The sequence below is a fragment of the Phoca vitulina genome, unplaced genomic scaffold (genome assembly GCF_004348235.1).
Source record: "Phoca vitulina isolate PV1807 unplaced genomic scaffold, GSC_HSeal_1.0 scaffold50, whole genome shotgun sequence".
NCBI lineage: Eukaryota > Metazoa > Chordata > Mammalia > Carnivora > Phocidae > Phoca > Phoca vitulina.
The window spans coordinates 10,636,079-10,650,545 of record NW_022589753.1 but is presented as its reverse complement, the minus strand read 5'-3'; the positions used below and the strand labels follow the sequence as shown (position 1 = coordinate 10,650,545).

The 14,467-nt window shown below is 40.3% G+C and overlaps 1 protein-coding gene across 4 annotated transcripts in view; it reads right to left on the bottom strand.

Moving 5' to 3' along the window:
• The window catches only part of ADNP (activity dependent neuroprotector homeobox), a 37,200-nt gene that overhangs the window by 18,617 nt on the left and 4,116 nt on the right, over positions 1–14,467 (bottom strand). Inside the window, exons 1-2 of one of the 4 annotated variants that reach the window (XM_032387507.1) lie at positions 12,269–14,028; positions 10,854–10,925 (exon numbers count right to left, since the gene is read on the bottom strand). The exons of 1 other annotated variant lie outside the window; for it this stretch is intronic. The gene's annotated coding sequence lies outside the window, so the exon portion shown is untranslated. Of the gene's footprint in view, positions 1–10,853; positions 14,029–14,467 lie in introns of those variants that run through there. 2 more of the 4 variants (XM_032387506.1, XM_032387505.1) reach the window with 2 other exon arrangements.

Below are 14,467 nucleotides of genomic sequence, written 5' to 3'. Positions count from 1 at the left end.
TCACAAGCCCACAGTTCTCAGTTCAGCTACAGAAATCGAATTCCCTAGCCACAGAACAGCCTTTCACATTTTTTTTTTTTTTTTAAAGATTTTATTTATTTATTAGAGAGAGAATGAGAGAGAGCACATGAGAGGGGGGAGGGTCAGAGGGAGAAGCAGACTCCCTGCCGAGCAGGGAGCCCGATGCGGGACTCGATCCAGGGACTCCAGGATCATGACCTGAGCCGAAGGCAGTTGCTTAACCAACTGAGCCACCCAGGCGCCCAGCCTTTCACATTTTTAAGACCCTTCCTCCTTCCCTTCCAAGTCTTCCCCCTTCTCCAAGTTAAGCACGCTCAGTTCTTTCCACCATTACTTCTGTTATCACAGGATCCAGTCTGTCAATCTCTCTGGTGCCCTGAATAAACTTATTCCAGATGTGACACAATCACAAGGTCAAGTGGGACAACACTTCTCTAGTTCTAGATATTTTCTTAAAAATTTTATTATTTTTTTATTATTTTTAGAGAGAAAGAGAACGTGGGGAGTGGGGGAAGGGAGAGAGAGAATCCCAAGCAGGTGCCGCGCCGGGTGGAGGGCCCAATGCGGGGCTTGATCCCACGACCCTGAGATCATGACCTGAGCCAAAATCAAGAGTTGGGTACTTAACTGACTGGGCCACCCAGACATCCCTAAAATTTTATTATTTTTTTAAAAAGTAATCTCTATGCCCAACGTGGGGCTTGAACTCATGACCCAGAGATCAAGAGTCACATGTTCCACCTACTGAGCCAGCCAGATGTGCCCTGGGTATTATTTTTAAATTAATGTTCCTGAAAGGTGCACTGTTTTGGTGGCAGCCACTTTACACATATGACACAATCAACCAAGATCTCTTTTTTTTAAAAAAAATAAATATGTGTTGCGTTTTTCAGTATTAGGTGGTTCAGTTGGTGGGAACAAAAATTTTCTGTACTGAATCCACGTCTGGTTAAAAGGGAAGTTAACTATCAAGTCTTTAAATATCTTCTCAATTAAAGGGGCATGAACATTTTGATTCCAAAATGTAGCACTGTGAATCACTGAGAGAACCAAAGGATTGCCTCATCTAAACTCTTCTCATTTTACAGATTAGCAACTGAGGTGAAGCAACTGGCCTAAGGGTGATCAGCTTGTCTGTGACAGACCTGGGTCTCAAGGTCATCTCCAGATCTAGGATGCAGCGCTCCTCCCATTACCGTTGTAGATGAAGCTCTGATCTCAGACATTAAAGGTAAACAAGAGCATGTTAAATACATACATCTGAAAGTGCCACAACTTCACACTCAAGGTTGAAATGACCTTAAACAAGTTCAACCAAACTAGCTCAAGAGATGAAACAGATTAAGAATACATACACATCTCAGGTCAGACGGTCCCATCAGATCCAGAGCTCTGAGACCACTTGCCCGAAGTGCTCTTAACCATCACTGGATGCCAACAGTCAATAGATAGTCACAACGGAAAGATATCCAAATTGTAATAATACCTTGCAATATGAAAACCACAACCTTGGTATCCCTAAATAAAACAACAGCTTTTCAAAAACAGATGTATCCTATGTCTCTCTTTTATCACCTTCCCATTATCAATACTCAAAACATGCTATTCCAAAAATTGCTTGGGAAAAGAGAGGCTTCGGTGATCCTTCTTTTTCTGGAGAGCAGGGTTAGGCAGGAGGCTAGTCTGCTTTCAACTACCTTTTAGGCTCCTTTTTGCAAATAAAGTTCCATTTGTTTTTATTACAAAAGCAACTGGGAAATAAAAACATACATCTACACAAAAACCTGTACACGAGGGTGCCTGGGTGGCTCACAGTCAGTCAGGTGTCTGATTCTTGATTTTGGCTCAGGTGGTAATCTCACGGGTGGTGAGATCTAACCCCTTGTTGGGCTCCGCCCTCAGCTAGGGAGTTGGCTTGAGATTCTCTGCCTCTGCCTCTGCCCTTCCCCATGGGCTCACTCTCTCTCAAATAAATAAAATCCTAAAAAAAACAGAAACACCAAAAAAACCTGTACACGAATGGTCTCACAGTAGTCATTAATACCCAAGAAGAAGAAACAACCCAAACTCCATGAACTATTAAATGATAAATAAAATGTGGTATATTTATACAGTGAAATATGATTCAGCCGTAAAAAAATGAAGTGCTGATATATGCTCCAACATGGATGAACCGTGAAAAATTATACTCAGTGAAAGAAATCAGTCACAAAAGACCACTTATTGTATGATTCCATTTACATAAAAGGTGCAGAACATGCAAATCTACAGACAGAAAGAGTAAAGCTGCCAAAGGCTAGAGGAATTGGGGACAGCAGAGGGCAATTAACTGCTCATGGGAACCGGGTTTTTTTTTTTTTTTTTGTGGGATGATGAAAATACTCTAAAATTGACTGTGGTGATAGCTGCACAACTCTGTGAATATACTAAAAAACATCAAATTCTACACTTTAAAGGGGTGAATTTTATGGTGTATGAATTACATCTCAGCAAAGTTGTTGCAATTGGGCCTAACAGACTATAGATAAGGCAAGGAACACAAATAATTATATGTAAAGAGTTAACACTGGGTATATTTATCCTTCCAGATTTTTATGCACATGTAATTTTTCTTTTAAAAGAAAATGAATCTTAGGTATCTCAGCATTTAGTCATGCAGCAAGAAAACCAATGCTGCCTGAAAAGTTTTTAACTTTTAAGAACTGTGCTTTCCTTCCAACAGGTAGATGCTAGCCACAAGCGGCTCTTCATCACGTAAAATGTGGCTCGTCTGAGCTGAATGGAGATATGCTTTTAAACCAGTTTATTTTTATTGTGGTAAAATACACATAACATAAAATTTACCATCTTAAGAATTTTTAAGTGTATGGGCGCCTGGGTGGCTCAGCTGGTTAAGCGACTGCCTTCGGCTCAGGTCATGATCCTGGAGTCCCGGGATCGAGTCCCACATCAGGCTTCCTGCTCAGCGGGGAGTCTGCTTCTCCCTCTGACCCTTCCCCCTCATGCTCTCTCTCAAATAAATAAATAAAATCTTTAAAAAAAAAAAAAAGAAATTTTAAGTGTATAGTCCAGTGGTATTTAGTCATACTATCATGCTACCATCACCACTACCCATCTCCAGAAGTCTTTTCATGTTGCAAAACTGAAACTCTGTACATTAAACAATAACTCCCTTCCCTTCTGCACTGGATAACCACAATTCTACTGTCTCCATGATTCTGACTACTCTAAGTACTTCATGTCAGTGGAATCACAAAGTACTTGTCTTTTTGTGACTGGCTTATTTTACTTAGTATCGTGTCCTCAAGGTTTATCCATGCTGGAGCCTATGTCAGAATTCCCTTTCTTTTAAAGGCTGAATAATATTCTATACCATCTTTGCACCATATTTTGCTTATCTGTTATTCTAAGGCTGAATAATATTCCATGCTATATGTATACACATTTTGCAGGTGATGGGACACTTGGATTGCTTCCACCTTTTAGCTGTTGTAAATATTGCTGTGAACATGGATGTACAAATATCTCTTCACATGGTAATTCTATGTTTCCATAGTGGTACTACCATTTACATTCTCATCAGCGCACAATGCTTCCTATTTCTCCACATCCTCACCAACACCTGTTAATGTTTTTTATAATAGCCATCTTAATGTGTATGAGGTAGTATTTCATTTTAGGTGTGATTTGCATTTCCCTAATGATTAGTGATACTGAGCATCTTTTCATTTGCTTATTGGCTACTTGTATGTCTTCTTTGGAGAAAGGTCTATTCAAGTCCTTTGCCCATTTGAGATATGCTTTCACATGTAAAATATACTTGGGATTTCCAAGGCTTAGTATTAAAAAATGCAAAACGTCTCATAAATACCTTTTCAAAATATTGGCATGTTGAAATAATACTTTGGATGTACCAGGTTAAAAATATATTAAAATTAATTTCATCTTTAAATTAAATGTTAAAATGTGGCTAGTGGAAACACAGATGAACCTTGAAGACATATGCTAACTGAAATAAGCTGGCCACAAAAGAACAAATACTGTGCTTTTACTCATATGAGATACTGAAAGTGAAATTCAGAAAGAAGAAGGTGGTTGCCAAGGGCTGGGTGGAAAGAAGAATGGGGACTTGGTGTTAAATGGGTGTAAGATTCAGTTTTGTAAGATGAAAAAAGTTCTGGAGATGAGCAGTGGTAATGGTTGCATGACAATGTGAGTGTACTTAATAACAAAGAACTTTACACTTAAAAGTCGTTAAAATGGTAAATTTTATCACAATTAAAAAAAATTTTTTTTTCAATGTGGCTACTGGAAAATATAAGGCAATAGTACTGAATATGGAACCAAATAAGGTTTGCTCGTAATTTTATCAGCAGGATAGTGTGGGTTCAAAATTAGAGGCATTTATCATTGATGACTCTCTGCCAAAACTATGAATATTAAGCATCTGTTAAGTTTTTTTTTGAACAGGACAGATCCTCTAAGAGCAAGTCCTGGATGTAACATAGGAACTTTGAAGGACTTTATAAATAATTTCCAGACCATTTTGGACAATATTAAATGGATGACTCTATGGTAACATTATTAATGCTCCCCCCAGCCCCCAAATCTTAGAATTCCCTTTCCAGCAAATCTGCTCTACTCCAAGAGGCCAGGAACAGAGGAATATATCACTTCTGTCAATGTCAAAGGCTCCAATTCACTCTGCCTTAACTAACAGATTTAATCCAGCTGGGGTTACTTTAATAAGTTCAACTATTTTTTGTTTTGCAGAAGTGAAATGATTCTAGAGCACGTAGCAGTAAAGATTTTCAAAGAATTTCCATGTATTAAATTTTTAAATAACCTTAAGTTTCTTTCAAACAGTTATAAGGATAGAACTGCAAAAGAGGAGAGGTCCTAGGAAAAATAAGAAACCTTTTCAAAGGTAACACAATGATGACAATTTAATCTTGGCAAGTTTTGTTTTCTTTCATGTGGTGTGGCTCATTAATATCAAACCAAGAATCTAATGGGAAATAAGCAGCCCCATTCACCACATTATCAATCTCCAAAATTATAATTACACTGTGACTTAAAATTTGTTTTATTTTAAATGCTCATCACAGGTGACTTCAGATTTAGGAAAGTATGACCTGAAATTATAATTGATACAGTATGGTAAAGAGGTACTTATGTCTGTAAATTACAACCACTATGAATCGTTTTTCAGCAGAGATTGATTTTCCTGATCTCAAATGATGGAATTACGAACCCTTAAAATGTGCAGGAACACAAAGGTGCCATCTCATGATCCAAAGCAAAGAAGGTCCTCCTTGCTGTTTTCCCCCTTGCTAGGTATCCAGCATCTACAGCCGTGGCTGACGCATGGCAGGCACTCAGTAAATGTAGACGAAGGAAAAGCCCCTACCTAGAAATGACTTACAGAGATGACACCCCATAAATATCTACAGGAAAAGAAGCGAAGTGTCAGATGTGTCACAAACTGAATGCTCTGAGGTTTCATAAGAGGGAGAATTCACTCTCAGCAGGGGAGCTCAGGAGAAGGTGGAAGTAGATGCTAAGCTGGGGCCACTACGTTAGTTGAGAATCTGCATTCATTGCAAAAAAACAAAACAAAAAAAAAACAACAAAAAAACAAAACTTGCTGGCACAGTTCTAGAGGTGGGACAGCAAGGAGTTCTACGAACAACATATAGAGTCCAGAACGGCTGCTATGCCAAGCTTCTGAGTAATAATGAATGACAGGGTTGGGAGGGTAGGTTGGGGATAGGACAGAAGCCTTGAGTGTGCAGCTAGAGTCTGCTGCCGTGTCTGGTAGGCACTGAGGAGGTGCTGCAGACACTGAAGGAGAGAAAGGATACAATTCTAACAGCACTTTAAGAGAATTAATCTGGCCCGTATGGCAGGTCCCATTACAAAAAGGCCTAGAGGAAGTCCATGTGGAGTGGAGTACCTGACCTAGGCAACTGTCAGAATCACCAGAGCCGAGTTTACACCCACCTCAGACCCACACAATCTGAAAGGTCTGCAAGATCACCGGAGCAGAGCCTTAGGTGTAAGACAGTAAGATGCTGAAGTGATGGCAAAAGGAAGATGAAATTCAAGGGTGAAGCCTACAGCCTACATCAACATTTGTGCTTCCCAGTAAAGCTATATTGTTTTCATGAATAAAAATTCAGCTGACCTATCAGCTACATGTAAAATTTTTACCTCACAACTTCAAATTTCTGTTAACAAGTAGGGTGACACAACACAGTAAAAGCTTTCCTCTGCTCAAGACAGACGGTATGATGTAGTTATTAAGAACACAGTTCCAGAGCTGGGCAGATTTGTGTCCTTACTTAATCCTTACTCTGCCACTTACTAGCTTTGTGAACCCAAAAATGTTACTCAACCTCCGGAGGTCTCTTTCCTTATAGTATATGCAGAAGGACACGATTCCACTGTTCAACTCCAATGCCAGAAAGATTAAATGAGATGCTGCCAGTTAACACTTAAAGCAGTTATCATTATCCTAAACCAGATCAGATACTAGAATAGTCACTTTGAAAATTATGAGCTCACGCTATGGTATAATCTTTTAAAAAAATATGGACTATTAATCCTGATAATCAGATGTGGTTGCCATATATCTGTTCCTAGACACATCATAATGTGCATTCACACACATAACAGTGTTTTCACATAATACTTTACATTTGTGAGTTAGCATATTCTTAACTTTATAAACTCTGTGGCACTTAAAACACTTCTGCAATAGAATATCTGCAAGTACCCACAATAAACCTAGGTGACTTAAAGTCACATAGAAACATCAAGGTTATGATCTAGATTTTGCATATTCATTTAAAAAAAAAATATGTGGGTCACTTCTAAGATTTTCAGACTAAAAGACTAGTGCCTACAACCAGAAACTATTATGTTGCTGTTTATCCCGTTACTTGGGAGTATTCAGATTTTAGATGAGAATCCTAGCTGTGACCACCAGAATTTACAGAACACTAATGGAACCAATGGCTTTCAGGGTGTTTTGAGAATGTGCTGAGACTATGATAGAATATATGCATGGAGGAGAAGATGACGCTGGAGGGACAAGATGAAAGCTGAGCAACTGAAGGTATGCTCCCTAACCCTTTATCAATTTTACATACTGAAGTTCACAAAGAATTTTACTTGAAAGGAAGAAAGATGCCTCACAGCTTACCAAAAAAAAAAAAAAAAAAAAAGGTTTGAGACTATCTCTAACACCTTAATCTAGCTTTAAAGAGTATGAGATGGGGAGCATTTCCTAATTTGCTCTGTTTGAAGTAGGCATTCCAGCAAGGCAGGGACATACCATGGGGAATGACCACAACACCGTGCCACCCTCGTAAGAACTCCACAGCGGAGCACGGCTGTTGTCAATACAGGGGGACAACCTGGCTAAAGAGAAATGTGAAAAAGGGAAATCAATTCACAAGTGGGGGCCTAAGAAGACATCCAGATATGTCCACTTATAATCATTCCAGTAGCACGTCACTGGTCTGGTCATCTAAATGGCATAAGACACAAAGTAGGTTATTTTTAATTCCTTAACGAGAAAACTTCCATGCTCTATCAAAACTACTCTGAAATAATTTTCCCAGAGTAAGGGAAAGGTTCTTTTCTCCTCATTCATGAATAACAGAATAGTTTACTTGAATCACCTCAAGTTTTTCTGAGTGATCTCCTAGGAGTCAAGGCCTAATAGGCAAAGCTTTCTTTGTAGCAGAAGCATTATTCGTGTAGCAGGCTTTGCCACTTGGTGGCTCAACTCTTACACTTTCTGCAGAGAAGTTTTTCTTGGTGTTGTTTTTAAGCCTACCTGATTGTGGACCAGGACTTTGAGCCGACTGCACAGGACACTCCCCACCGCTTTCATAAGAGCAAGAATTCTAACTGTTGACTTACGTTTACAACCCCCAATTTAAAATTTTAATGAATTCTTCCATATTTCTGCTAGATAGAAGTTTCTTCAGATATACCAGATTTCAAAAGAAACCACTCATTCAGGTTCTCATTTGTTGCCAGTTCCCACCAGAAAAAGCTGCATGTTTCAATGGAAGCACAGCCTTCCACAAACTCCTAAACAGAGCCTAGAGGGTTCAGAAAAAGGAAAAGCAGAAGGGCAAAAGCCAGCAATTATCTGTCTAAGCAAAAATAACCGTTCAGAGGAAAGAAAGAACAAGACTGCCCTAAACCAAAACATTGGGAAAAGCGACAGGACCCTAAACAAACTTTCTTTTTAGATCCTTGTACAGGCAACTTCAAACCAGACATGTGCTGCTTCAACTAACCACCCCTAGCACAATTTTTGCCAGTACTCTCTTGCTGGGGGTGTGGCCAGCCTCTGACTGTCAAGCCCATTTAGGATCCTTGGGTATTCACGGACACACAAGCACAAAACAGCACTACCCAGTTATGAAGCATTCGTGTGACCCCCATGAGCCAAAGAGCACAAGGGAACCCTACAAAAGCCTGTGTTCAAGCACAGGCCTGGCATGAACACATTCTGTGGCTCACTTCATCATTGCATGTCACAGTGCCTTGATTTCCCCACTTGTGAAACAAGGACAATCCTAAGAAAATTGAGAATGGTTTAAAAAATGCTTGGCAAATAAAATGGGCATGCCATTAATATTACCCTAAAGGCCAGCAAAGAGGCCTTTACACGTACAGCTCACCCTTCTTAAAGGCATCAACCAAGTCATAGGAGAAGTGACACATAAACAGAAACAACCCACAGCTGAGTGACTCAATTACAAATCTATACCCTTACTGGAGAGGGAGTTAGGATGGTAGGGATTTATTTTTAATTCTAAGGGATGGTCAAACAATGCACAAGTCTCCTACAGATTGCATGCATGTTTTTGAGTTAAACCTTAAATCTTAAACTGCACTACGTGTTCAGGGCAGTCTTCCTTAGTAAACTCTATCAAAAGCATTTACGCTCTCCTCTTAATTTCCACACCTTTATTTCTGGAACTCGGCTGCAATCCTGGAGATTTCATTATTTCTCAAGCTGTGGTCTTAGAACTAAGCTAGGGATCCATAAAAGCAAGGAAGCTTGAGAGTGCATTTCAAAGAACTGCAGGCAGAGGACAACTGAATGCATACATGGAGATGAGAGAACTCAGAACTGAAATAGTGAAAAGAACTTTGCATTTTACACTGATTAGAAAATGTATGCCCTCAATCAAAACAGTTCCTGTATATAGTTGGCTCACATTTTATCTGTGACTTCCTAATATAGACAAACACATCACATTATAATCAAGTTGATATATATATACCAATCTGAGAAGCCTGATAATATGTGAGGAGAGCCTTCTTCCAGTGAAAGAGAATATGGATTCTCATTTAAGATGACTCCTTAACTGCCAGATATCAAAGGTAGGTCACAACCAAAACACAGGTCCAAGGAGAACTAAGACACAGAAAGACTGAGGGAGCACAATCATCCTTCCCCTCACTTTGTAATTAACAGGATCAGGCAAACAAACTATAAAAAACATGAAGTCACAATGGAACCATGGCCATTCATGCTGGGCAAAACAAGGATGGCTTCTTTGATAAACTCTCTCAACGATTAAGGCAGAAATGAGTAAACAAGAAACAGCTTCTACATTCAAAGTATCAATTCAGTTAGTGTGGGGCTTTGGTTCTTACCAGTTTCAAATGCCAAGTTTCCAAACTAACAACATAAAATGTATAACTGACAGTGATGCACACCAGCAAAATATGCCATTTGTTCTAGATTTAACGCCACAAGCTCTTACAAAACTAGGGGAAGTTTGCATGATGCTAAGAACATGTCAAGCTCTGTGACTCTACAATTAAATTATTTACTCAGGGGAGCAACATTTTACTTAATGTTCATGCTATTTAGGCAAATAAATGAAAGTTAAACTCCCATGGAAAATATTTTATCTTCTGGAAGACATAACAGACTTTAAAGGGAAAGCCCTTTTGGAAGTTCAGCATGAACACATAGATTATTACATAATAGTACTGGGCATCTTGGTGTAAACTACAAATTAGCTTCTAATCTTATAAAAATTTCCATTTTTTCGGCTACTTTCACATCATTTTGCAAGTTATCTCACTAAGATTTTAACAGGTTATTTTAAAAAAACTACAATGTCTAATTCCGACATTTTTTTCTGTAGTTATATGTACTATTTCCCAACCACATCTCTGATGCTCGGACTTTGTATTTAATGACAGTTATTTCCAACTCTAAAAAAGTGAGTTGTATTTTATGTGTATATATATGTACACACCAATTGATGGAGTCAACCTGCCAAGGTCTATTACAACTTATGCAATTTTGTTATTTATATATAGTTCCCAAAAGACAAAAATACTACTGAAATTCTGAGATTTTTCTTTTCTCTCTCTCTACCCAACTATTGATCCCTACCTGCTCCTTTGTAACTGATCAGCTCTATCTTCCTCATTAAAGTAATTTCCACAATTAAACATGTAGCCAGCATGTGTACATCACCTTGAGTGTATCAACCGACAGATTGCTGAATACTTAAATTTTCAAAATACTAGAAATTACATTTAGTTACAAGGAAAGCAACAATTTTTAACACAGTGTACCTTATTTAATTATGCTTTTAGTAATCAAATCGAACAAAAAACAGAAGTCATTTTTACTTGGTAAAAGCCTATTTAAGCTGATTATCTAGTAGCAACTACATGTTAATGAAAAGGCCTATTTTGATCAGAGAATCTTTAAGGTTTTTAAAAGCTTAGCAACTCTTGAGATTGGGTCATCAAAATAACAATAATTGAGAACTTACTTGACACTTAATCTGTTCAACATGGTGACGTTTTATTTTTAACATAAATAGTATTAGAACTTTTCCTGCACTCTGGTTTAAGGAAAAAAAAGAGAAATTTAAGCAAAACAAATTCACAGTGGGTATGTTTACAACCAATGACTTCCAGGACAGGCGGGGCCAGAGGTCTTTAGAGATTCAAAGCCCAATCTCCTATATTTTCTATAGAGACCGTAAGAACCAAAATCAAAGATTTAGTTAGTTCAATGTATAGCAGCCTCTGATAAGGTAATTTTAGGAAATTTACAACAATGGCCAAGATAAAGAAGGAATTTCTACTTAAAGTTCAATTAAACAGAATACCCATCCTCACCCTCTGGTTAGTTGAGGCTTTTTACTGTACTTTTAAGGAACCCTCACAGTTTACCTAAATTCCAGCTTTCAAGCCCAATTGTTTCACCTTTTGTTTATTTATTTATTTTGATGCCAAAACCAGGAAACCTTGAAACTGCAGAATACATGCTTTCTAAGAGCTCATAGCAAGTTTTCCTGTAGGGGGAAAATGGCTATTACCACTAAGGATATCAGTTAACACTGTATCTTATGTATAATTTGCCAAATCAAACAATAGCACCTTCACAAGCCTCACCTCAAACATACCCTCAAATAAGTTGTTTTCAAATTACTCCTCTAAAAACTCAATATAACTATATATCAAAGACCAAGTACAGGTCAAAATTATATCTGTTTAACATATACTAAGCAGTATTTAAAAATTATAAATATTACCATTTAGATTTAAAATCTGATTCTGTGGTTACTAAAAAATTGCAAAACCAATATAGTAAAGTCTCCACTGGAATACCTGAACCAAGCTGCCTCCTTTTCAGTCACCAAAATGTTACTTGGTAGCAAATGTTCCATGAAAATTCTCCCTTAAGCACCAACTGGTTAACTATGTATCAAAGAATACACCCATTCATTCCCCATGAATTTACCTTGATGTATCTATATAAAATACTTGCAACAAAGTCTTAAAAGTACCGAGTATCAACAACCACTGTCAATCATTGGTAGCAAGTACATGTTCATGGAAAGGCCTGTTCTGATCAGAGAATCTGTTAAGGTTTATAGAAGCTTAGCAACTCTTGAGATTGGGTCATCAAGATAACAATAATTGAGAACTTACTTTATACACAAGAGTGCAGAATGCAAATGATTAAAACAATATTAGCAACTTAAAAATTTTCTCTTAAACAAGCCGTAAGTCATTTCTCTGTTCAGAACCCACGACTGCAACCAGCTCTAACTGGTTCCTTGAGGAATGTGGCTAGGCTGAAATTTTGGAAGTGCTGGCTTTGGTGGTGACCAAGGAGGAAGAAATCTCTGGCTTCCCTGTTGCTGCAGTTCCCACCCTCCAAAATGAATATACCCACCGGTGTGAATTGACAATGTGGTCCAAAGAGCAAGGCAGGAACGGAGTCCAGATCCTCAAAATGGTAGTACAGGGCATAACCACTAGGCCACCTATCAGTTCAGTACAAAAAGTACAACCCTGTGCATCATGGTGCAAAAGCTGGGGCCTAGGTTTCGCATTGTGCATCTCACACCTATGGAAATAACAAGAGGAGTAAAATCTATAGAAATCAACACACCCTAAGAAGGTGGGTGCTCACAGAAGACCGGTGTCAACACTTTTGCAAAGGTGGTTGGCTACTGAGATAATGAATGGCAATTACAAGTCCAAAGTTGGAAGGCAACAAAATTTTACAATCAACTCTGTTGGGTTTGACAATGAAGAACTCAACATGGGTTTGATGTTTACCAACAAGGCTTTGCAAATCATGACACCCATCTACATGCTTATGAAAATTACTACCCCACTAAAATCTAACATCCTTCAAGAATGATTTTTACCTCTCAAAAGAGTTGGAAAGATTTGGGCCATGAAGAAAGGAGGTAATCAGCAATACCCCCAAACCCATTACTCTCAGGTTTTAAACTTTCCCTTTTACCATCTGACCTTGGAAAGACATGGTGACACATTCAAAGCTTAAGGTGGAAGAATTCCAGAATTCCAGAGAATAGGAAATCTGTGTACCAATGATGTGCCAAGAACAAATGTGGATTGTCTGAGGGTCAACAGTTTTGAAAAAGTAAAAAGACAGAACTTCTAAAATGCAGGGTGGATTCTTTAAAAGAAATAAAATCACCGCTCTTGACTCACTTAATCCTTCGCCATGTTGCTGTCAGCTCACCAACTAAGTGCGAGAGTGTGTGTCTTGCTGGGTCCATTTTCCCATGGTCTGTAGAAGGCGCTGTGAAGCACATCCTGTTCTAGCTCTGGGGCCCTTCCCCCCTCTGCAGCCTTACCCAGTGCAGGAAATGCGCCCCCTACTGACTCCAACACTCATCGCCTTTAGCCGACTTGGCTGCGGTGCATTTTGGGTGGGGGCTGGTATTTTCTTGATGGCCATAAACCAGAAGCAACAATGCAGATTTATAAAGAAACTGTATCAAGCTACCCAGGAGTTGGTTCCCCCCCCGCCCATCTTGAAGGTTCAAGACACTGGCACGAGAAGCATCAGGGATAGGAATTGGGTGTGTGGGGATGGACAGCATTAAAATGGCAAACACAGGAAACAGTTTGGTTCTTTTTCCCTCCTAAGCCTTTGTCTGAGAAATGGGGTTATAGCAAGAACTGCCCAGAGGAATTGGTGAATGCAAGAACATCAAGAAGACTTAGTGTGGCTAAAAAGGATATTAGACTTTAGCGCCTGATCTTGGGCAGAAGAGGAAGAGAAGCAATCGCGCCTTTTCCAGCAGACAGGCATCCAGGTTGGGGGGGAGGGGAGGGCAGGCAGGCAGCCCAGAGGAAAGAGAGGTGAATAAAAGGGTGCTCAAAGAACTCCTCCCCATTCATTGCATTAAAAAAAAAATCTTTTCGCAGCTTTCTGGATTGCCATTTTTTCCCACCTTATTGCAAAGTTGGGGTTCAGAATGTTCAAAAGAGGTCGTGCTGACCAGGCAGCTGCGACTGAGAAAAGGGGGTGGTGGTGGACTCCGTGGTTAGGAGGGGAGCTGGCATGTTGGGGAGGAAGGGTTGCACGGCGGAGGCAAAGACTTTCCACTCTGTGCCATGCATGCTCCCCGCCCCCCAACCTGTCCCCCCTCCCCCAGCTAAGGATGGGTAGACCTGGCAGAAGGCTCGTCCCAGGCACTGGGGGTGTGCGTGGGGGGCTCGTGTGGTGGGGGCGGCGGGAGGAAGGGATTAGTTCCAGGGATGGGAGCAGCTCGGTTCTTGCTGGGGGCGGGGTGGAGGGAGATGCCATCAGCGGGACAAGCTCTGGGGGCCAGGCTGGCTGCTGGCCTCGGCGGGCTCACGGGGCGGGGAAGGGGGGGGGTCGGGCTGCAGGAGGAGGCGCCTGGACCCCGGAGCAGAACCCGGGTAGCGGTCCGCGCCGGGGCGGGCGCTCCGTCAGCACCGGAGTATGCAAAGGAGCGTGTGTGGCTGGAGGGCTGGCAGTCGGAACAACAATGCGCCCGCGGGGCCGGCTCGGCGGGAGCGGGGCCGGGCCGCGGGGTCGGCGCGCGGCGGCCGCCGGGGCTTACCTTGACTCGGCCTCGAGGCGCGC